Below are 26,710 nucleotides of genomic sequence, written 5' to 3' on the forward strand. Positions count from 1 at the left end.
ATCTCTAAATTCTTTGTGGTTACTTCTCTTTGACACTTTTTTGGAGAACTAGATCTCTAATTACATACATCTTTGGAAAATGACTATAGAAAGACCATTTTGAAGGTAAATTTCTATAATTTACCTCACTATATTTGCAGTATGAATTTATCAGTTAAAAGATAAGTCAATTAGTTATTCAAGGTCAAATATTATTGCTTGATGGATCAACTGTAGTATAGCCAATTAAATTCAATTAAATATTCTTTAGTATATTTTTCTTAGTGTGAAGAAATACTCTATAAGAAACTAATAATCATTCTGAAAAAATGGAAGCATGAATAAAATAAATTTTAAAATTTTGATATCCCTCCATTAAATTAAAACTTTACATGGAAAAATTGAAAAGCAAAGCAAAACAAACAACAAAACCCAGCCAAACAGAATGAATGTGCAAAGTTAAGAAAATGCTGCTAAAATCCTTAACTGTGCTGAAAATACTAACAAATTGCTATAGTTATATTAACTACTATAGTAATATTAACAAACTAGAGTTCTAGTATGTGTCAAACAATGCATGTTTCATACATTTTTTTCCCTCACGCACTCCTACAGAAAGAGTATTATCTGATTTTACAGATGCTGAAACTGAGGGATATTTGGTCAGTTTGTCCAAGACGACATAGTTTGCAAATGGTAGAGTTGAGATTATAACCAGGAAGTGTGTGCCTCTAAACCTCTACTTCATTCCTTACTTTGCTGTATAGTACATATTTGTGCACTTTCTAAAACTGGCAAATTTCTCAATATCATGTTAATTTTTTCTCCTCTTTAACTCCAATATATTCTATTGGAGTTAATATCCTTCCAGAGTGTAATTGACAGAAAATCCTGTCTCTTTCCACAGAAAAGGAAATAAATTCTTACGTAGCCTTTAAAATGCTCCACGGATGTCTTTTTGTGGGTTTATGATTGCCAGACTGATGATATCTAGGTTAGAGAATTGGTCTGAGTAACCCTTTTTCCCTCACGAATGGCTTTACATCTTTATGCGATTTAAGATAAGGTGAAGGAGGTCACCACCAAAATGGAAACCGAGCTAATTACAGTGGCCAGTTTTTGTACGTAGAAAGTGTTCAACTTCAAAGAATATTCAGACAAGAAAGCCTTCATGGAATTTCAACCAAAAAAATCTTACTTCTAATAATAGAACACTTCAATTTAGGTTTTTTCCCTGCCTTATTCTTAATATGTACTCTGAAATGTAAGATTGCGCATCAGCAGTTAAGACCCTTATAACGTGACTAGGGTTTTATTTTAATCACAGTATTGACAGTTCACTACAATCTCATGCATAATTTTAAGAAAATAATTTTGTATTAATTAGGTAATAGGGAGTAAGGCTTCATTAATACTCACTAAGAGAATATCACAGTGTATTTTTAAATCCAACCCAGATAGGTTTTTGAAATGAAGTAACTCTCTAAGCACCTCCAGTCTTATTTATTTCTTATTAAATAGCATTGCTAATATTGGGGAGTTGCTGGTCTGACAAGCAGTGAAGTAATAGTGATAAAAACAGAATAAACAACACCTTTGAGGGTGAAAGTAGCAATTCATATGCAAATTAATATGCACTTGCATTTTCTAAGAATTAATTCATTGAATATATTTCTAATTCAATATTGGGCTGAGGGTGTGCATATGTTTTTTTTTTTAATTAGAAATTTGATGCTCCTAAGGATAGTATGATGGAGATATATTTTGCTTTGTTTTCTTTTCTTATTTTAAATTTACATTTCTGTCATTTTACCTATAGTTAACCTTAGAATATGTGAATATATATGTATATATGTGTGTGTGCATATATCTGTGTGTATATATATATGTACATATATATCACAATATAAGGAGGATATAAACAGCCTTTTCATGTATGTTTCAACATTCATTCATTTATTCATTTGACAAACATTTATTGAATATTTACTCTATTTCAAAGTCTTGTTTAGCAACTGCAAATACTGAGGCATAAGGTAGTCCCTTGTGAAGGATATAAACACTTTCATGTTAAACTTAGATTAAAACAAGTATAATGACCAGCAAAGCACAATGTACAATGGGGAACACAGAAAGAACTGATCAGTTCAATGTTTGAGAGATTACAAGAAGATAGGGACAAGCCTCATGGAGAAGAAAGGCTTGAATGAAGGCTCGGAACAGAAGCAGCTCATGTATCTGGTTGACAAAGGGATAGATGATAGAAAGTATTGCAAGAGTGAGTCTGGAGTATGAAAGACAGAAACCAGAGGCAGCATGGAGATCCCATGTAGGGAAATGGTAAGAAATGGTACAGAAGTAGAAGGCAAGAACCAGAGGAAAAAGGACTCTTTCACACCATGGGTCCTAACCCCCAGGCCATGGACCAGCGCTGGTCTGTGGCCTTTTAGAAACTGGGCCACACATCAGGAGGCGAGCACCAGGAGAGCGAAAGAAGCTTCATCTGTATTTGCAGCCGCTCCCCAGCGCTAGCATCACTGCCTTAGCTCCATCTCAGAAGATCATCAGGCATTAGATTCTCATAGGAGCACCAGTCCCTGGTGCCAAAAAGGTTGGGGCCTGCTTTTTTACACCACCCTCAGGACGTTTGTAGAGAAAATACAAAAGGGTTTTAAAGAAGAGAATGACAAACTAATGTTTTAAAAATGGATATATATGAATATATGAATAGAACGATATAAGATTTACTATTAATTCATGGTTTTCCATTCATCTCTGAATAAGATATGTATACTGCTACTAAAAATAAAGAAATTCGAGATAAATATGACAACTTTTTCCTTAGCAAACATAAATGCCTATTAAGTTACTTTCCTGATTTATACAATCACGATCAGTATGTTTTCTTTCTATCAAATCTATGATATCATGGATTGTAAGGAATAGTATTATTTTATGAACCACTAAGAAAGTTTTTTTAAAAAAGCAATTTGAATTTGTAGACATCAATGTGGGATATATCTCAATTTCAGAGCTGTTGAAACATAAAAAACCTAGCATTTTGGAGTCAATTAAATTCTAAGGTATTTGTGAGTACTGTGACCCATTTATTTGTTATTATTCTTTGACTCTGAAAATATGGCTGCCCTGTGAGTGAATATACTTTCCTCACCATTGACTTTGGGCTTGACCAATGCCTTCCTTTGATCAATGGACTATGGGCAGAAGTAACTGTATGACAGCTCTGAGCTGGGTCTTTAAAGGTAATTCAAGATTTGCTAGTACCTGTAGTTTCTGTCTTCCACCATGAGTGAATAATAAATAATGTATCATATAGGAACTACACTTTGAGCCTGAGTTCTGGAATGAGGAGACATTTAGAGCAGATCCATAGCCTAGAATGAGAAAACCTGAACTTGACCTGTAGTACAAAGAAAGCTTCAGCTAATCTATAGAGTGAATAATATGTTTATTTTATAAATCACTAGGATTTGGGGATTGTTTGTTACTGCAGCAGGAGCTGACAATTACAACATTATAGTGAAACAAATAATCAAACAAACCAAAAATATATGGCTTTCTGGGATGACAAAAACAAAGTAGTCCTTTAAAATAAATGTGCCCCAGTCACATCTATCGACTTCACCATCTCTCTTTCCACATACAAACTGTTTACTAAAAAGGGTAGCAAGAAAAGAAAAATGAAATGGAATCAATATTGTGTTAGAGCCTGACTTCTCTGGCCTAGATTGTCAAGCAGACTCTGACAAATGAAAGCTGATGGATGGAAAAACACAACATTGTGCACTTGAGTTTCTTTCTCTTTCCCCTCATGCTGGGTGACTGTTCTTTTATTTATCTACAATTAGGTTTGCTAGACTACAGCAATGCAGCTCTCCTTCACTGTAACTGCATGCTGTTAAGTATGTGCCAAGCTGACTGACAAAGAATGACAGGTTCTCTCTTTCCATTCTGAGCTATTCCACCAAAGGGAGAATTTTTTTTCTGATTTAGAGATTTATGGATTTCAAAAATAATCTGGCCAAATATACAAAGTATAATGCAGTATTGGTTTTTAAAGTGGCAAGTGTTATAAAACCGAAAAGATATAATATACCAAGGTACATACTTAAAATGTTCAAGGCCAATAAAAGGGTGGACATAGGCGTGACCATCAAGAAATAAGACTGACACCCAGAAGCCACCCTTAGAGGCCTTCCACTTAAAATGAAGGGGTGTTGGTCTTTTGGGTAGCAGAATTCTTTTGTCAAATAAAACGTTACTGAAAAAAACCCCAATGTATTCATTCATTCATTCATTCATTCATTCAGTAAATACTTACTGAATATAAAAACACTTATTCTGTTCTAAACACTGTTTATGTATTGGATATATAGAACTGAATAAAATAGACAAACTTTTCCTGTTCTTGTGATGCTTACACTCTAATTGGGACAATGGGCAGTAAAATAGAAACTATGGTACATCAGAGGGTTACGAGTACTAAAGACAAAATATAAAGCATCAGGTGGGGATAGGAGACATTTGTGCGGGGTTTAGGAAGATGGGAGGTGGACATTTGAAAAAGTACTTCCAGGGAAAGCCTCACTGAGAAGGTGGTATTTGAATAAGGATTAGAAGAAAGTGAGGGAATTAATCAAGCAGCTATCTCAGAGATGAACAATCCATTCAGAGGAAATAGCAAGTGCAAAGGCCCTGGGGCAGAAATGTGTCTTACTAATTCAATTAAAAAATAAGAAAGCAAGGGTGAATGGAGCCTAGTGAGTAAGGGGAGGGTAGCTGGAAGCAAGTCAGAGGGGTTAGGGAAGGTAGGTCCTACAGAGCAGCTGTGTGAGGACTTTGGCTGTTACTAAGTGAGATTAAGAACCATAGAAGAGTTTTCAGTAGAGAAGAGATGTGAGCCAACTTATTTTATAAAAGACCACTCTGGCTGCTGTATTAAGATTAGAATGAAGAAATGTGAAAAACTGGTAGTAGAAAGAGCAGATTCCCAAGGGGGTTAGGTTAAATCTATATCGCTTAGAGGGAAGTACATGGTTGTAGTAACCTGATGCACTTACTCTGAAAATCTTTATACACACAGTTCTTAAATGAGGACTAAATCTCTCATCTAGTTTAATAGCAACATAGGACAGTGCTTTAAGCAGAGTCATTTATTGAAATTGGTGCTTTTACTACATTCCTAAGTCCTTAGTGGTAAAGAAGTGGGCTCTTGAGCCTGGCAAGTCATAATTCTGGCATGACTTGCTTATTTGCAAAAGAAATCATAGGGTTCATAAATCCTAAAATATATTCGAAAGCCTTTGCTCTCTAGTCCTTTACAAGAAAAGCTAACCAATCACTGACCTAGAGAAATGGTTAGGTTTGGGATTAGTGACTCTAAAAACCTTCAGGTACAGAGAAATTACATTGGTAGTTATATTTTACAGATAAAAACATGATAAAACTATTTTGCCTTTTATCTGCTTATATAGATCACAGAGATAGTCAAACAACAATTATACTTTAGAGCAGGACTCAACACACATTTTCTATAATGGGCCAGGCAGTGAATATTTTAGGCTTTATGGGCCATATGGTTCCTGTTATACCTGAATTCTGCCATCGTAGCATGCAAGCGACCACAGGCAATAAACAAGTGAGCGTGCCCAATAATATCATATTTACAAAAAGAGGTAGTGGACAGAATTTGGCCTTTGGACTATAGTTTGGTAACTCTTGCTTTAGTGTATTACAGTGCTGGAAGTAATAAGATTAGGGATGAGGGATGAGAATATCTGGGATCTAGGTTTATTAATTCATGGATTGGGACAAGTCTCTTAAATTCTCTGAGTTTTATTATCTTTAATTATAAAGTGAATAAAAATGATGGATATTGTGGGTAAAGAGTTAACAACATATTTTGCACCTTTGCATAAAAATCTGACCTTTGAAGAATCTTCTGGTTGTATTCTCCCTGAAAACATTATAAAGTTGGAATGTCAAATATGTTAGTAGGCAACATTGCTTCTGATAAAAAACAAAACAAAACAAAACAAAACAAAACAAAAAACCTGATTGGTAAATTATACTTGGTTTAGAAGTTTTGTGGATAAACTACAAATGTCTAATGGAAAGCCATAATTTTGGGGATCCCTCAAGCATAGTAACACTGACAACTGAGCATGTAATTTTAATTGATCTTAAAAACTCTATGTTATAAGACATTGGCTCATGGGGTACATGAGGCTTCCAGGCCAGGGTTGACCCAGCACCTCTATGTGAGTCTCTTTCCTTTGTACCTGAGATGTCATCTGGGAGTGGATAGTTGCTGCAGAGAATGGCCCTGTGATTGTTGCACAGACTGCTGTGACTTTGAGTCTCACTGAAGGGAGACGCTTGATACTTCTTTCCCAGGAAGCCGTTTCTATTTCTGAATTCTTCTAAGGGATTTTGACACTGAATGTGAATACAGACTCTTGCTCACTTTCACCTAAGAAGAGTCTCAGATGGGCTTTACAATAGTAATAGTAATAAAAGGCCTACAATGTATTTCCACAGATTAACTGCTTTAAAAGTGGGACACATTTATAAATGATGGTGTGTAAGGATCTAATTAGCAGCATTTTTTTCTTAGTGACAGATAAAATAATGATGTATATTCTAATAAATGGTATCTTAGAAATGGTGAAATATGGTATGTGACCAGGATATTCGTAGCAGTTTGGGATCTAATAATTTAGTATATGCAAAGATAATACTAACTGTTACCATCTATCGAGAACTTACTAAGTATAAATATCCTGCCATGCACTTAACATGAGTCTTAATTGTTAATCTCAAACTCTGCTGCAAAGCCTTTCAGCAAACATTATCATCATTTTTTGGATTAAAGAAAAAAACTAGTTATGAGAGGTTAGGGAACTTGCCTAAGAAACAAGCTAACGAATGGTAAATGTGAGATTTGAATGCTGGTCTGTCTGATGCAGATCGTGCTTATTTAATTATTACATTATAGGTTCTATGGATTTGTTTACAAATAACACAAATATATAATTAGGTTTTATTTGATGAATCACAGGGTTTAGAACCAGAACAAAATAGTTTTAATTAACATGTAATTTTATTTTAAATTAGGGTTTTTCAACCTCAGCACTACTGACATTTTGGTTTGGATAATTCTTTGTTGTAGGAGGCTGCTCTGTGTGTTGTAGGATATTTTGCAGCATCCCTGGTCATTATCCACAAGATGCCAGTTGCACTTTCTCCTCCCTCAGGCGTGACAACCAAAAATATCTCCAGACATTGACAAATTTTCCTGGAGAATAAAATCACTCCTGGTTGAGAACCACTGAATTATTGAACATATGGACAAACAAATGAAAAATGTCTGTCTTCTCATGGTCTACCTGAGCAGTGTACAAGAAATAGTATAATTTAATATAAATACTTTTCTATTCTTTTTCTTGTATGAAACATTGTTTGTGATGTCATCTGTCTATATATATTTTTTCAGATGCACTCCTATGCACAGTATGACTCTAAAACCACATTTGAATGTGGTTCTGATGAACTCTAACCTTAATGGCATGTCTTAGTTTCTGGCTGAATTATTCCTAAAAACACTGCTGTATATATCCCAAAGGAATAAAGGGAAACTGGAGTCTATAAAATAGAGATGCATATATAACAGAAAGTAATTTCACCATGTCACTGAATAATCTTTTCCTAGCTTTGCTCATTGGCCAGTAATATTTGCACAATTTTGAACAGATATACAGAACTAAGTCATTAGGTAACTGGAAGTAGTACTTGAAGTCTTGATAGAGAGTATTTATTTAACAATGTGAGTATTACTAAACACTAGAAGTTTCTCTTGTAAATATAAAACAGCGGGTAGAGTAATTTTCATTAAAAGCAAAGAGCAATTCATTTCTGACTTCATGATTGACACACTCCAAATGAATTTAGGGATGCTTTGCTTTTTGCTATTAAGTGCTGTACCAAAATTATAGTTCTTATCTAAATAACACTTTCTAAATTCTTCCATAACTTGTAAACTCAAGCAATCAAATGGGTACCAAATTAAACTTGAGTTAAAAACAAAAACAGCAACAAAAACATCTGCGGTTTCTCTTCTGAATAGCTTTTCCTTAAACACCTATTGAATACAAAGCAAACACAAGGGCTTCTGAAATCAAGGGAAAAGAATGTATGATGGAATATATCTCCTTCTTTGGTTCACATAACATGTCAATCTTCATCTTGAGTCTCAGGTCTTCATCTAGCCTGTCGTATTTATTTTTTATACTCTTATAACTCTATAATTTCTACCATTGCAGCTAAGTGAACATTTTCATTAGTCTTCTGTAAAGTCAATGAAAAGGCATTGGATAAGGAATTATAGACCTGTATTTTAGGTATATATAACCTCTAAAATTCAGAATAAATAGAGAATTCATATTAATTTGTAAAAGAAAGCAAACAATCCAATAGAAATTGGGCAAGTTATCTGAAGAGGCAAGTCATAGAAGAAAATATCCTAATGGTCAACAAAAATGAAAATCCATTCAACCAGGGACATGCAAGTTAAAATAACAAATCTATGCCATTTCTTATTGCTGGTGGAATGTAATTTACCATATATAATAAAGATATGACTACTCTAATGAGTCAGCAATTCTCCTTCTATGTATTATCAAATGGATTTATGAGAAGACCTACAAAAAAATGTCCTTTCAGCATTGTTAACATTAGTAGAAAACTGGAAACAATCTAATGTTCCTTCACTCTTAATCTCAACCCTATTGCATCTTTTATTGCTATTTAAATCAGGAATACTTTTAACAGATAACTTCTCTAAAGCCACTTTAAATTGTCGTTCTTATATTGTAGGTTCAAAATTCTATCTAAGTTAGTTATAAGCAATGTTAATGCTTCTATTCATAACTGACTCATTGAAGAATTAAAAATAATAAAAGAATAATGTTTCTAATGTCTGACTACAGATATAATGGAATACACCACATAATGTCTCGGATAACATCTGTGTAGTTTGAAATGGAGCACAGGAGTATGTGTGCATAATTTTGTATTTGTGTTATCTCTCCACTCATGTAAATCACTAATACTTATTACCATGCTAATACTAGAAGATATACTGTAATAAATGTTGCAATGAATTATTAATATTGTTCTTCTTATAACTTATTTCATCAAATAATTTAAGACAAAGTTACCTATCTATACTTTCTCTACATGTTATTCACAAAAGTTCTTTTAAAAATCTTAAAAATTAGGAGTATGCACACATGGTTTTATAATTTCATGGGTCAATTTTTAGTTATATCCTACACGTTCTAGTCAGTTCTTTAATATTTAGCCTTTTGAATGCTTAATAGAATTAATTTTAAGAAAATCAATTTCATTTTAATGACTTCCTTATTATATAATATTATAAAAACATTTTGAGCTTTTTAAACCTTAAAATTAAAACTATTATTAAAATAGTCCAAGTTAAATATTATGGCTGTTTTTATTAACTATATACTTAGTGCCTTCTTATGATCAGTAATTATTGAATATTCATTATGTCTAAATGTGGCAACCAAATATTCAGATGTTGGAAGCTATGGCTTCAGAAATACTGGGCATGAAAACTCTAAGTTTTTAATATATGTTGTTTTAGAAATAGAGCAAATTAAATGCATTTGCACTGGATGATAAGTAGTTAAATTTACAACTAAGGTGTTTCTTTTTCAAAATATGTATCAGAAATAATTGAAGTATTTGGTATCCTCCACAATATGTATAACTTCATATATTATGTATACATATTTTCCAATAAGTGAATGAATGAGTTTAGTCACACTAATGCTACTGCTCAAAGGAGAGCCGGGAAGAATGCGAGAAAGATGCGACAAGGAAAACAGCAGATATGTGACAATTTGGAAGTATTTGGAACACAAAGGTAATTATTGAGTATAATGGATTAAAGTAATAACATCAGCTAATTTTGTCTATTAGATGATAGGAGTACTTATAATATACAACATAGAATTGTATTTGTTAATTAGATTTATAATATACTCTTATTTTCAATGACAAAGTAATTAATATAATAAGTAAAATCTCAGGATACAAAACTGTATATTTAAGAGGAAATATTGCTATGGCATTTCTAAGCAAATTTAGTGCACAAAGTTTGGTTATGTCTTCCCTGGGAAGAATTGTGTGACTTGTGATATATTTCCCACTAATAAAATCTGGATTTATTCTGAATTTAAATATTACAAGTAGTTCTTAAAACTCTATCTTTATAATGCTATAGAGTTTCATTAGAGATATTCATCTTTAAATTATTTCAACCAATCATTTTGGTACATTTTTTAACTCTTAAATGTAAACAGAAGTTTAAATGAATATAACTTTATGAGATGGAAGTTAAAAAGTAAAATAGTTTTACTTAAAATAAGTATCCTCTAAAGTGTTTATTTAGTGTTAAATAATTTTTTCTATGTATTTGTCTTTTCATCTCCTTTTAAAATAAAATCATAAAGATTATGGCCATAGCTTCTCTTGCTTTTGTTTCTCCCACAATGTTTTATCTGTAACGCCAAGTCCATACTCCTACTCTTTCTAAAAGTGTTGAGGGGCTTTATGTTGCTATAACTTTTTGGCAGTCATCCTTATCCATAATGATAGTCATACTCACTTTTAAAGGTATCATAATTACGTATTTAGAATTTTAACTGTTCTTCAGTGGTAATGCAGAGATTTAAGGATTCTTTTAGCAACCAATGTAGTTGGTATAGTGATACATTTCCTAATGAAAATACAAGTTCACAGCCACAAAGTCAGTAGGGTAGACACTTGTTAGGTAGACAAGGGGTACTGCTAAAGAGACCAGAAGGTCAAGAAGAGTATAGAGACCTGAATGGGGACCTTAGGTCATGTATGCCATATAATTTTCTCTCCCCTGTCAATCCAGATGTCATCCTAGAGAAGAGTAGAAGGAGGGCAAAGAAATCTGAAAAACTGACCATTTATCCAAGAGATGCCAACTCATATAAAGAGACTGGTAAAATTGTTTTAGAGTAAGTTATTTTTTGGTCTCACCACCCAACATGGGGAAGTTTATGGTCAGTGAGAAATAAAGAAGTTGCATTTGTGTTAATCAATATTTGACCCCAAGACATGTCTATACAATTCCTCTTGTATATTTATATTTATGACTATTCGCCTACTTAAGAATTCATGACAGTGTTTCTCAAAGCATAGTTCTCAGACCACCAGTATCACCAGGGAACTGCATTTTAACAAGATCCTCAGCTTATTTTACTCACATTAAAGATTGAGAAGCATAGCTCTAGATAGTATATACTAGAAGTGGGAATGTATAAGTGTTAAACTCAGAATTTAAATTAATTTTTAAACTTATGGATTTAACATTTATCTTTCAATAAAATAAATATCTTCATGGGCATATTTTTATGAGACAGACAAATAAGATAGGTATCTGTATCTTTTCTGAAGTTAAGATTAGAAAAATGGTACTGTTTTGAGTATTACAAAATGCAAATGCACAGCATCTCTGAATATATTTGATATCCCAGCCCGGTATTTTTTTTTGTCAACACTTACTGTCACCAAAGGTGGTAAATTGCAAGTTCAAAACCTTCCTCATTTAACTTCCATTGTTTCTACCCTGTATTCTGTTTGCCAATCAAAGCTGGCCCATGATCAACATAGTTGATATACTAAGTGGTCCACTCAGTCACTTAAACAGAGGTTGTTTGAAAAATATTGGAAGTGCTCCCAACTTTCTTCTCCACACATACTCAGAAAGAGATGGCATCTGTATGCAAGGCAGAGCTTTCTTCTAGGGGAAATTTTAAAATAATGATAAAATTGCTTCTAATGTTCTCATATAATGTATTCCAAAGTATTATTATATAAACTTGCTTTTTACTTAGAGATCTTGCAAGATCTCTAAGTAAAAATGAAAATTGCAGTACAGTCAAAGCATGATTTCAAGAAAGTATAAAAAATTACGTTGACAAAATGGCTTTTTAATGTATATTTGGAGCAATAGAATGATCAAGGAAAGGAAAGGTCTGCTTTTGAAGATGATGTAATATTGGTGAATGAAAAAATAAAAGTGGGAACCCTTTAATTCCTATTAGATTTGTTTCTTGTATGTCAAGAGGAATGATATTCTGATTGCAAAAAAAAAAATAAATAAAACAAATAGCAATGAGAGAGAACTGACGCCAAAATGGGTAAAAAGATTAGGCAGTCCCCAGCTGCTCAGAATTAACTCTCTTGATCTAGATAAATTACATCCCAGGACACTAATAAAACTGGCAAATCAAATGGCAAACCACTATGGGTGGTCTGGAAAATTGGAAAAGTGCAGTTTGATTTTCAAAAGAAAAAATTAGGTGTGGGAATGACATTTTAAGCTTCCAAAAAGTTATTTAAGACTTGGCTAGAAAATGCAATGCAGGGAGAAGGCACAAGCCTTCTTCAGTTAATGAAGTATTTTGAAAGAATGGAAGTCAGCTAATACAGGTGGTTTGAGAAGACAAACTCTGTCATAGCCATTATATATTATTAGAGTGACAGAAAAAGAAAGTAAATATTTACATATCTGTTCCAAAATTTTAAAAATTAAATCTGTACTTACTCTAAATTTGTCATCACATTGAGTTTTTGTATAGGATTGTTTGCTAAGAAGGGCAAAGACCATTCCTATGCAATTCAAAGGTTTGTTTTAATATTTTCAGATGAGAATTTATTTGTCATAAGAAACATTCATTAGAACTTGTAAATAAACATTTTTGCTTCCAGTTTCAGACTATTTTTATCTGAGTAAAAAAAGCCAATAACCTAATAGAAACAAAAAATTAGCAATGAATATAACAAATAGTGCACAGAAAAGGAAATAAAAGTGATTCTGAAATACTTTTTGATCCTGAAAAACTCATCCTCACTCAAAAGAAGAATGAAAATTAAAATTACAAGGAGATGTCATTTTTCTTCTTACTTAGCAGAGATCAGAAAGGTTGATGACACACTCACTGAGCTGGCAAAAGTGTGGAGAAAAAATAATCTTCTTCATATTACTGATGAGAGTGCTCCATGAAGAGCAATTTGGCCATATTTACTAAAATAACAAGTGCCTTTTTAACCCAATCATTTTACGTGTAGGAACTTATCTTGTCAATATACTTGTGATGTGTGAAATGACATGAACATAAAGTTATATGTTGTCATATGTAGCAGGAACAAAAATTGAGCACAAACTAAATGTTCATGAATTAGAATATTGGTTAAATAAATTATGGTGCCTCCTTATAATACAATAGTATGCAACTATAAAAAATGCAATTATATAAAATAATCGTTAGTATATATCACTAGAGAAAAAAGCTTGCAGAAACAATGTTTATACTATTCTACCATCTTTCTTTTTCTATTAGAGAAGACCAGAAAAGGAAAGAATCATACATAAACATACACACGCTCACATCCTATTCTTGGAGAACTATTAAAAAAATTGATAACCTTGAAAATCTATGGGGAGAGAAACTGGGTGGCAGAAAGCTAAAGGAGTCCATCATCACCAAGTCAATATTACAGAGAATGTTGGAGAAACTTCTTTAAGAAGATAAAATATGTATCAAAAAAATGAATACTAAAATTTCAATAACTACATATCAATCAACAAGTACTTCAAATGAAAAGGAATTAAATGCTGCAATCAAAAATAGTGCAGCTGAATGGATAACAAAACAAGACTCTTACATATGCTGCCTACCAGAGACTCACTTCAGAATGAAAGATACACACAGACTGAAAGTAAAGAGATGGAAAAAATATGTTTCATGAAAATTGAAATGAAAAAAACATCTGGTGTAGCAATACTTACACAAAATGAAATAGACTTTAAAACAAAGGCTATAACAAAACACAAGGAAGGACCCAGTTATCCCAATTCTAGGTATTCATCCAAAGAAACCCAAAATACTACTTTGAAGGACATATGAATCCATATGTTCATTGCAGTATTATTAATAGTAGCCAAGATATAAAGACAACCTGGGTGTCCATCAATGAATGGATGAATGGATAAAGAAGAGGTGGTACATATATACAATGGAATATTAATCAGCCATAAAAATAAATAAATAAATAAATGAAATCTTTACACCTGCAACAACATGAATGGACATAGAGGTTATTGTGCTGAGTAGAGTAAGTCGGATAAAGACAAATGCCATATGATTTCACTTACATGTGGAATCTAAAGAACAAACTAAATAAATAAAACAGAAACAAACTCAGATACTGAGAACCTTTTGAGGTTATCAGATGGGGAGTTGGGGGGGTGGGTGAAAAAGGGGAAGGGATTAAGAAGTACAAATTGGTAGTTACAAAATAGTCATGGAGATGGTAAAGTGGAACATAAGGAAGATTGTCCATAATACTGTAATAACTATGTACAGTGTCAGATGGGTACTGGATTTATCAGGGCGATCACTTCGTAGGTTATATAAATGAATAGTCACTGTTGTACATCTGAAACTAATATAATATTGTATGGCAACTATAATCGAAAAATTAAAAACATATTGAAAAAATTAGAAAAATAAAATCTAAACAAAAACAAGTTTGACAAGATAGTACTTATCCATCCCACATGCAATACAATGTGATAATTTGTACTGTATTCTATGTATCCTGTGCTATCTTATTCTAGTTCATTTTACCTATTACATTGATTTTATAACTCATTAGTAGGTCACCAGCAACAACCTGAAAAACAGTTCTTTAAATTATTTTCATCTCTTTATCCTTATTACCAAAGTCCTCACCTAGGACCATGCTTTTCCTCAAGTACCTTGGTAATCTCCTGACTACATTCTCTTTTTTGGTACTACATTCCTCATATTTGGAAGTTTGCCAGTCACTTCTCTTCATTGATACTCACATCTCTCAAAGGCCATGTCTAAACTCCTTAAAGGGGCATCAAACCTCACCAAAACTGAGCTACACTTTGTCATCATTGAATATATTTTTCTTTCCACACTTCATGTCATTAATCACTCCTGTATCTATTCTTCTGTATCTGGAACCCTTTTCCTTTACAGTACATACATTTCACTTTATCAATTACCACTCAACTTTTAAAGACCAAGTTCAGGCATCATATCCTCTAGAGAGCTTTCTTGAGACCAGAGCTTTACAAATTTTAGTAAGTAAGAGTGTTTTCTGGAGGGCTTGTTAAAACACAGATTCTTGAACCTCACTCCCATCTATTCTGATTTGGGAGGTTTCTGGAGCAAACAAGGATTTGCATTTCTAACAAGCTCCTAGGTGATGCTGCTACTGTTGCTGCTGCTATAGGACTAGGGATCCCACTTTAGTAGCTGTGCTCTAAACAATACTTTGGCTGGGTTGGGTATTTCTCTTTTGGGCTATCATAGCATCCTACAAGTGTACTCACTTGTAAATGTTTCTGCATTGATTGCATGTATGTTGAGGTATATTTATACATCAACTTACCTCTAAGCAAATTGACACTGAGGGCCACTTAACATAGCAGGGCATTGCAGTTAATTAATAAATAGTTTATTAGATGAATGGAAATTTCATTAGCTTATCCTCATGTCTTTTTCTGCCTAAAGAGGTTGATCAGGGATAAAGACAAATTAAATTCATGTGCATTTCAGCAATATATTTGATAAAATCTCCATAAAAATGTGGGGAAAATGGAACAATATGAACTGAGAAGGAAATAAAACAATTAGAGCTTGGCAATTAATTAAGCATTTGCCAAAGGAAATTGATGGTTGAATTGATGTCAAAATAGAGGAAGGTTTCCACTGACGTACTGAAGGGCTTTGTCTTAGGATTCAGTCTACTTAAGAATTTTTTCACAACATAAATAAAGTTATATAGAAGGCAGAAATATAATATCTGAAGTTGAAAAGAAACAAAGAGATTATAATACACTGCATGATAGAATCAGGACCTGAAGATCGCCCCATCTACATCTTTACTACCAACTGAATTGATAGGTTAACACATTTATTAAGGTTTCAAGTAATTTGAGGTTAAGAAAAAAGTTTTCTTGGAGGGCAGAAAAAGGGGAAAGGTAGTATGGCAGGCTGTGAATAGGAGACAGGATCAATGAAAATGGAGAAACTGAAATCACCAAAGATGAACCAGAAACCATACACCAAGCAATAATGCTAGCTGCAGATTATGTCCCCTAGTGGTAGTGGGCTTCTTGTCTGTTCTCTGTTTTGGTCAGGATTGGATCAGAAAATGGGAGGCACTGGATCTAAGCTTCAGGGATCCTGGTGAATAAGCTTGAGTAGGTTCAAGGAAAGAGCTGACAGCTCTGCATCTAATTCCAAAAAAGTAGACTATACCAGGGCAGGATGGAAGAAATGTCAACTAGAAGCAGCAAATATGAAAAGAAACTGGCGATTTATGACACTAGTAAGTTAAGTGTGAATCAACAGTATAATACAAGTATTGCTGTAGTAGGGAAGTTGGCAATGGTCAAAGGCATGGACTAGGGTGAGATAAACTTGTTGGTGTTATGGTGGCTTAACAAGTGTCCAGCCAGGAACTGTATGGCCCCTCTCCATAGAATGCTCGTCTCTCCTAGAATGTCAATCTTTAGACTGGTATATGCCTCTTGAGGTACAGAAAGACTTTTTAAAGAATATGTGGGCATAGGTGGTGTCCATGGGATCAGTTTCCAGATTCTCAGCTTTAACAAAGGATTTTTTTTCCTGGGTTTGTTCCTTTGGTACACACATCATTCGTATTTCATTTTTTGATTAATGACAACCATTCTCTAACTTTACAAAATAAAAGCATGCCTCCTCTAATGTATCCCAGGGACGCATTCTACCCAAGACACCTTTATGCCGAATCAAAATACAATTCAAAATATTGATAACTGAAATACTCTTTTAATCAAAGTACCATTAAGCATGTACCCATCCATCTCATTAATTGATTCACTGTCAATAAAAATCTGAGTATGTTCAATAATTATTTATTGAAATTTCCATATGTTTAGGTAATTTGGTTATTACTAGGTATATTTAGTATTAATAATTACAGATATAACTCAATCTAAATGATTTAAAAAATACTTAGAGCCTTATAGTCACAGAAAATTGTTTTTAAAAATTGAATTTAAATCCACATAGATATACTTGTCATGCAGAAGTATGATAGAGTGGTTAATAAAAAAATTTTATAGTATAAATATATATTACATTAAGATATAATTCTTTAGGGAAGTGGAATGGAAATATGATTTAAAGAAGAAAGAGGAATGATATGAAACTTCTATTTATTAAAGATGAGCTTGTTTCACGTAGTTTTCAAGAGATGATGGTCAAGATCATATTGCTATGGTATTTGGATTTCACTGGATACATTCAAAAGAGTAATGTAACAACACTTTTAAATGTCAATATTTACACTATGCCAGGGGAAAAAAATAGATGATGACCTTAAAATGTGCAAGAGCATACTCAGTTCTTTAAACTATTATGAGAGTTTTTATAAGAGTGGTCTGAATACCGCTGTAATGGAGGTTCTTTTGGAGCCCTTTTCCTTGGCTTGGCAGAGGAGGAGGAAAAGCACTCTCCTCCCCTTCCTTGCAAAGAAGGGAACTGTAAAAGCCATTCCAGTTTCCTCTTGGCCAACAGTGTTAGTCCTACTTCAACTCTCTGCTCCAGGAATTCTCAATTCAAGAAACTCTTCTCAAGTTTATAATCTTCTCCATATATGGGAAATTTGGTTTGGTCCAAGATGAAAATCTCATGGCTATCTTCAGACTTCTTTGGAGTGGTTTTCTGGTAGCAACCTGCTGCTTTCTTTTGAAAAAAGAAAGTAAGGGTATTCTGCAAGCTACAAAAAAGGTCCTGTTTATCATATCTTTCTATTGCCTTAGGAAAATGTTTCCCCAACTTAGTTCCTTATTCCAATAGAGTTCCAGGATAATTGTCTCAATTTTTCATTTTTAATGAGGAAGGAAGTCAGGTTAGTGAGTTAAACAATGTCATAAAGCCAATAAGTGTCGGATCTGGGATTTAAACTTGGATCTTTTTGCTTTTCTCCCTATTGTCACGCTTCCTCAACCCAGCAATGGATTTCAGAGTTCAGTAGAGGGAGTGCAAAATAAGAGGAAGGATTATGACACTCTAGTGTTCAAAGATACAATAGATGCCTAATTCCACTGATCCTGAAACTTCAACAATCTTCAAGGTATTACAAGAGCCAGAATTATCCTTTTGTCCAGAACCAACATAAACGCAGGGGAGATGTTTAATTTTCAATAAACTCTGCCTAGTTGCATGGTAAATGAAAATATTGTGCCTTTTTATCTGATAACTTTCATCCACTATTTTTAGTACACATTCCATGCAAACATTTTCATATCTAACAAAAAATACTGAAACATTTTTTCTAGGATTAGAAGATTAAGACAAAAGAGATCAGTGTCCTCTTCTCTGTTTCTCGCCTCCCCAACACTAGCCCTTAAAAAATAAAAATAAATAAAATCGGATCTCTTGGTTTAACCTGAGCTAGTACACATCTAAAGGAGTAGCTATTTGGATGTGAATTATCTTATTTCAAACAGTGAACTCGATCACATTGACCTCTGAAAAACTTATTTTGTGAATAATGACCATACACCTGATTGACTGACTGGATCCATTGGTGAGTCCAACTAAACATCCAAATAAACTGGATGTTTAGTTGGAAGAATGGTACAGGACAGATTTTGATCCTTAGGATTCTGAGTATACTATTAAGGCTGGGTTAGAGAGTCTCAGATTTCTTTGTTTGAAAGCTACCATTGGTTTAGAACTGAGAAAAACCTCATTTGGTAGACTTCAGTTTGTTGGTATTTATAGTACTCTTTCTCCATAGGGATCTCATTTGAGTTTTCTTTGTTGGTGTTGCTTTGGTTTCTCCCTTCCCCATGGGAAATTCTCACTCTTCAGATTTTCCTTCTCTGAAGACTACTACTGTGGAGCTAGCTGTCTGTTTACCTCCTTGTCGGCAGGATGTTATGAAAGATCATTTGGAATTTCAATGGTCTCTTTGGGAAACTTAAGATCTTTTCAAACTGGCTCATCTAAGACCTCTTGCTTCCCATCACCTCTGCTATACCATCCTTTTATCACCCTTTATCTTCCCTGGAATCCTTTGATATATCCTCTTTTTGAATCCTTTATCTCTTCCATTCCTCTGATTACCACTGCTGGCCCTTTTTCTTTCTACTCTAGCTCCTAAACTCCCTATAGTCACTTGAGCTTTATGCTCCCTGCCCTTGTAGGAAGCTCTCAAGGGACAAAAGAACCTTAAAAGTAACCAATTTTCCAAGTTGAAAAGGCTACTTTGGAAACAAACTAGATATTTTATATATTCAGATGAGCTTTGACGACACCAAGATAGCCCCTTGGTGTAGCTTCAGTTGCTCACCTAAATTTTAGTCCACAGCATCCATGAAATTACATATTATATCCAAAGAAAATCTTAAAAGTCTCCTCCACAAATATTAGTGGGATGTTTTAGCCCTTGTATTGAGCAGGTAACCTTAACTTGTTTTCATAAACTTTGCTAGTCTGCTACAAAATGCTTGAATATGACAGTTCACCTATATCTGCTTCCTAGTTTCCTCTGTAAAATAAAAGTTACTAATGGTTAAAAACTATAATTAATAAAATGAAACTTAGAAATAAGAAGGTCAAAGAGAAACAACTTTATATATAACATGCAAAATGTGTATCATGTTTTTTTAAGCAAGAAGAAAGAAATTCTGTCCTAAGGTAAAATGCCTAGTTGTCTCAGAAGGAAGAAAAGTGTAGGACAAAATGTGAATGAATATAGAAAGTTATAGGAAGTTTGTAGAAAAGGAATTTTATGTCACATGGTCAGAACTGGCTGTGGTTGGATAGATTAATAAGCTTTGTAAAAATGAACTTGAGTGTCAACAGTGTGCTAATGCAAAACTAGAGTTTAATTTGCTTTTTGTTAAAATGCCAAACTTATTTTTTGGATTATAGGTCTGTTCTTACCAGAATAATTTTCTGTGTTTTATGTCGATTTTATTATGTCCTTGATTATTTAAGAGAACCGAGTCATCTCATTTTTGAAAGAGATAGTCTTTTACAATCGTGTTACCTCTTATATTTATTTTTGAAATATTTTATTGTCACTGCTTAAATAGGCAGTCAAACATTGTTTCAGTGACCTACGATCCTATTTAACCAAGTGTTCAAACCCTTTTGCATTTTGGACGTTTGATATTTTAACTTCCTAAAATCAAATCCTAAATGAAATATTGATTTTAATCTGACCTGAAAATCTCAAAGGATTTGTTCTCTCACATTCTAAACAGAGAGATATTAAAAATAATTAGGTTTATTTGATGTGTTGAGTTGTATGAAAAGTATCATCAAATATGAAGAGTTGCTTAACTTTCCTTAGGTTATATCTTCATGAGTCAAAAGTTATTATTCTTTTACATATTTCAGTTATTGAATGATTTGTTTATGCTCCTGCTGTGCAAATGTCCTGGTGCTGCTTTGCCTAATATTAGACAACAGTATAACATTATCAGTCATATTTCCAGTTATTACTTTAAAATGGTTTGTGTCACAGAAACAACCAAATTTCCCTATCATATGAATTTTCATCAGGTCTTTAACTCTGCCTTTTGTCATTTACAGACAGTTATTGTTTTCCTCTGAGGCTTCCTGGAAAGTGCTTGCCATCAGCAACACGCGAGAATGCTTGTCTTCAAGAAAAACGGACTGTCTCACAGATCCATGGAAAGGACTGGTACTCTAGGGCACAGGCTTCTGACAGCTTTGCTTAAATAACTTTGAGACCATTCTACTGGACTGAAGCAGGATTTCCAGATTTCTAGTGGAGAAGTTGATGGGTTTATGACACTGCTAACCCAAGATCATGCAGGACAAGAATCGATTACATAGAAATGAATGAACTGATGAAGGATGATTAGGGCTTTTGTTTGGAACATTGCTGAAGCTTTAATGTTTTATTTTCTTGATATAAGAGACTCTTTTTCTCCCTTAAGCTGTCTATAATTCATGTCAATTTAGTAGACTATACTTTGTAAACAGAAATGAAACATTTATCTTTTTCTCTCTGCTTGATCTCTCCAGAATTCAGAAATTCTCATTGAGTATTCTTAATTGGATAGTGATACAATTATCTGCATAGGTTCAATAAGAATCTGTCTTTCTTGTACCAGGAAATAATTGATAAAATTAGTTATATACCAAGGCTTTGACTGGAATATCATATTTGAGAATGATGTGAATAGAATTAGATCTGACCAGACGGCTTTAAGGAACCACAATCGACATTTTAGAGACAATGCTTAGAAATAAGCCTTTTTGAGAAAACTGGTCTGGTACCTACCTGGTTTACAGGATGTCTAGACTTTCAGGTGAATAAGGAAGGTCACTGTCTGGTAGGCCGAGGAAACCTTTGGCTAGTTTGAGGCCTTTGAGAATAGAAGAATGTATCCAAATCTATAGGTACTGCAGACAAAATTGATGGCAATATCTTGGTGTGGCTTTCTAACCTCTTAAGACTTTTAAAAGTCAAATCTGAGATTATTTATCAAAACTTTCAGAAAAAAAATAAAAGCCCTGCATGGTCAATTATTATCCTTGTTACACCCATGTAGATGAAGAGCCCAGCCTTCTTTTGTAAATAAGAATGATCTTATTTTGAGTATCTTGGTCAGATGGGAGGTGACTGTAGAGTTATTACATTCTAGTCCTGTTCATTGCCTTTGACCCATTTTGTATTTCCTTGTAAACTACATGATTTTTCTTACCTACTTGTCATTTGGACTGAATCTTGCCTTCTTACACATTTTGTCAGTTCTTACCAAATTTTTGATTCTTCTAGTATCCTTTAATATCTGACTATAATCGTCCATACTAATATTTCCCATTTTTCCCCCAATTCTCCTGACTCTGCATTACTGAGAACTGAAAGTTGACTTTCCTTATTCAGACTAGATTGTTGTTTTTTTCTCCCCAGGATTTAAAGTTGAATTTTCTCCCCAGGATGTAAAGGAGCCCTGAGAGCTAAAGCTGGACAACTTGATATATACATTTCAAAGTAGTCATCAGCACAGTATGCCTGGAGCTGCTGCTGTGTGGGACACTCAGAAAGTTCACCTTGATTACCACGTCTTTCATGCTCTGGTCCAGAAAATAGCCATGACTGTGGACAATCTTCCCCAAATCTCTCTGATGTCTGTGCCATCACTGAAAACATTCCAACTGTCATCAAATGGCCACTGTCATACTCACTCTACCATTTAAAAATGTTTCTAATCCAACCTCTAGGAATCTTCTTAATTGGCTACCCCCTGCACTCAGAAACTTGGGTTTATAGTCTGCTCCAGCTGTTAATATTTTTTCTTCTTACTTCCAAAAAAATCCCCTTCATTAGATTCCTGATTGCTCACACCGTTCAGCAAATATCTTTTACTACCAACTCTCAAATTCAGTTCAATTAGTCCTTCAGCAACAGATAGCTTCTGAAATGAACTACATGAACTAGCTCTCCTAAGTTGTTTAAAAGAAAACCTGGTTTCCCTCTAACAAAAGAGACCAACAAAAATGGTCTTAATATTCTCCTTATCTTGATTAAACTTTAGACAAATTTCTTCCCGATTATAGGTCTGACTCCTCTTTTCTTAGCACATTTACTTTAGAAAACTTGCAATTGTAAATCCCTTCTCAGCCTCTTTGAGAGATAAATCTTCTACAATCCAGGAATATCTTTCTCAAGGACCTGGGAACCATCCTTTTGAAATGTAAACATTAGAAAGGATCGCACATAGTCTCTCGTTCTCTGTGGGATGACAGTAGACTACCTTCGGTAAGTGACAATTAGCAAACACAGATGACCTACTCACACTAACCAGCCTCAACTCTGTTCTCCCATACTCTTCCACTAGCTCATCCCAGTGCTTAAAATTCTTTCTGCCTTTTGTTTCACGGATATGAGTTCAATATCTCTCCCCTATTGCAATAGTCTTGAATAAAGTCTTCCTTGCCTTGCCTATTAAGTTGTCCAGTGCAATTTTTCTTTGACAATCCTCGCAGCAACATGAACACAAGCAGACAAGGATTTTCATGTTCAGATACTCTATCATTCAGTCGCTACAACTGTATTCTTTGGTAGTTTTCAGAGTGGATTTGACGTTATGGGGAATTAAGTTTCTTACATGGTAAGGAAGAGTCAGCAGAGTAGTATGTTGTGTTTATTTATAGACCACAGAAGGAAAGTCATTTTTGAGGAGAGGAAAAAAAATCCTGCCTGTCATCAATATGAAACTATTTCAGTCAGGAAAACTTGACATAAAATTATGTGTTTTTCTCTTATCCGTATTTTAATAAAAACTTTGGAAAGCAGTAGCCAGGCAGTATTATGTCAGATAAATAGTATACCTGCAGCTCATTACTGAAAACATTAATTAAAGATTAAAAACATAAGACCTTTTATAGAAATTTTAACTGGTCTCTGGGTCTTAGCATTCAATTATCATTTCTGAAATCTGAAATCAACAAATTTTATGTCTAAATTGAGAGAGTGCATTTGAAAACCAAAATTCAAAGGCATGCCTTCTGGTGGGCTGACTGATGGGAAAGGGCTGTGATTACGCCTAATTTTTACCCGCTACATCACGATCTCATTGATTATGTTTCTCAGCTTGCTAAGGGTTTTGCGAGGTGATTTTCAAGATGAATATTGCTATTTGCAGGAGTTCCTGAATAGGAATATTTTGGGAGTAAATTGCACATACTAAGTGATGTGCAGTCAATTTTCACTCCAACATAAACAATGTATTAGAACACAGCCCTTAAGGCTTTTTTTTTTTTAATTTGGGTTTCATTACACAGCTAGCTGCATTTCATCAATGATCACGAAGTGCTAAGCAGACAAAACTGAGGCTCACAGTGGATATTACATACTTTTCTAACAGGTGCTCACAGTTTGACTAGGGAAAACAAATGATCTGGATGGCAAGGCCTTAGGTCCTCTGTTTCAGGGGTAGCCATGGCCTCAATGGCCAGATCAAAAAACCATGTGTTTAAATTTAGGAAATGGAGGCAGCTTGTATATTGATTTTCTTTTCATTAGATCATTTCTCAGATTTTTAAAAGGTGTTTCTGTGTGTTAAAATGGTCATGTCTTCAAAACTGCTTAAAAGTTTTTTTTTTTTTTTTGGTTTTTGGCGGTTTAAAGTAAAGCAAGGTCCATTTTCCCATCTTCTTTTAACTGAAAAAATTAAATCTCTTTAAGCAGAAGGATATAGCAGACTGTACAGACTAAAAGCACATATCTTAGAAGAATTGTGCAATATGAATCAATCATTTATTAGACAATGACTATAGACAGAAGAAAGACAAAGAAGAATAAAGAACTAGGTCAGTTAGTCAATTATTCACACAGGTCACTATTTTCTGATTATAAGCTAGAGGTCTGAGAATTATGGGGGGAAATCTCTGAAGTCATCCTATGCGATTTTATGGGGTTTTTTGTTGTTATTTATTTATTTATTTATTTATTTATTTATTTATTTATTTATGCTTTGGATACAGTCATAAGCAGAGGAAAAAAGCTAAAGGAATATTTTTGAAATTTGCACTCCAGAGATGATAAACTCAGAATATGCACAGAGGACTGAAGCCAAGGAGATTTACTGCCAGAAAAAAAGCAGCTGCCTCTCCCCTTAGTGAGTTAAACCAAGCTGCAGGAGGCAAATCCCATGATTTTCTGAAACTACACACAGCATTGAGTGGTGACTTGTAGCTTTGAAAAAGGACAGTGATTACCACAACTGAGAGTGGCTCTCATTCCAAACGGCAGGAACCCATTTGGCAGGAACCTATGGGCCGTGGACAAAGGCCCAATGAAAGTTTTCAATATTTGAGAACCATCCTGTGGGCACAGACTGGGACTAAGGTCACTTTGGTTGAGTCAACAACATTTATTTGTATCAGTGGACTTTATTGTTTCTCTTAAATATATTCCATGCACAGAGATACCTAACATTGTGTATGTTTTTTTTTATCATTTTAATGAAGAAGCACATTTTAACTGAAGATTATGTTTAAAAGTAAAGAAATTTTGCTTTTATCTGTGAGTTCCAAAATGCTATTTCTGGTTAGGAACAAAGAATTTGTGGCCTTTTCTCTTTGCAATACCAAATCAAGAATATTTAAGAATATACCAGATCCAAAATAATTGAGAATCTGGCTGAAGTTATTGTTTATTGGACCAAGTAATATTACTTCTTTGTTGAGATTATTTATTGACTAATGAAAAATCAGTATCGATGAGATACAGTTGCACTGGAGAAAGTGTGATTATCAAATACCTCTGAGGATACTATGTAATAGCTAGGCGGAAAAACCAAAGGGATCTCAGAACTGATGGCTTTCCAAAACAAAGATGTGTGGCTTTGCAATCACCTAATTTTATCTTTGTGAGTGCATATGACCCAAAAACATGGTGACTAGTGCATCATAAGCCACGCCTTGCTGTTAAGATCTCCAGTGTGCCAGCACTGTGCAGGCTGTGTTGTTACCTGCCCTGAATACTTTCTTAAAGCTAATTTCATTTGCTCTGAGTAAAGCCTATTGTGATGAGTTTAATCATCAGACTGAGCCCACGACCATCCTACTTGTTGAGCAGCCTGCGTTTTGCACTGATGAAATGATATATAGCTGTGCCTGACATATTGTCATGTACTCTTGGGGCTAGCTACCAGAATGGTAGATATAAACACAAAGAAGAGGTAGGGTAAAAGTAGTGGAGTGCACTTTGTAAACATAACTCATTTTAGTTATATCAAAGCATTCTCTTTCTCTTTCTCTATTTATCCTTACTCAAGCCCTTCTTTCCTCAAGTTTCACTTTTCTTCTCTAGAAAATCCTCACACTTCCTTATGTCCTTGACTTGTTTCCTAGGAAAACAGCAGCTAAATAAAAATAGGTTGTTTTAATCCTGGAAAGTAAATAAATTGAATATTTCGGTTCAATGAATTCAAAGATAAATTTCACTTAAAGATGTTACTTGTTTAGTCTGAAACTGCCCATCATTACATTAATTAATAGGTTGTGCTGTCCATTGAATTGGTTTATATGATTGACTATTGAATGTTGTTGGCCCATAGGAGATGCAAAACAGGTATTGTATTGGGATAAGTCCTTAGAATATGATCCTGGGGAGAGAAGATAGGAATAATAGATGTGTACAGGGACACTAAAAAAAGGAGATGGTGGTGTCCAATTAGCATGTTTGTCTGGAGCTCTATGCTTATCTTCAGCATCTCATTAGCATTCTCGGTGCCTCATTACCATCTTTATTCATTGACTGAAAAATACTAACAAGTACCCACCATATACTGAGCCCTGAGATGGAGATATTCAGAAAAAAGTGGGATAAGGAAGATAATTAAGAAGATGCCCTGTGCATTCAAAGAATAGTGTGCTGAGGTACTAAGGTCTGTAAATTTCAAGTGTAAATTATTCAAAGGCCATAGGTGATGAATACAGAGGTTTATAAGAAGGCCTAAAAGGAGGGATTTTAACTCTACTTGGGGTATGGAAGAAAGGTTTGTAGA

General features: G+C 34.1%; 1 protein-coding gene across 9 annotated transcripts in view; it reads right to left on the reverse strand.

The window, feature by feature from the left end:
• DMD (dystrophin) overlaps positions 1-26,710 on the reverse strand; it is a 2,254,165-nt gene that overhangs the window by 655,540 nt on the left and 1,571,915 nt on the right. The gene's annotated exons all lie outside the window — the stretch shown is intronic.

This window comes from Rousettus aegyptiacus, unplaced genomic scaffold (genome assembly GCF_014176215.1).
Source record: "Rousettus aegyptiacus isolate mRouAeg1 unplaced genomic scaffold, mRouAeg1.p scaffold_m13_p_9, whole genome shotgun sequence".
NCBI classification, from domain to species: Eukaryota; Metazoa; Chordata; class Mammalia; order Chiroptera; family Pteropodidae; genus Rousettus; species Rousettus aegyptiacus.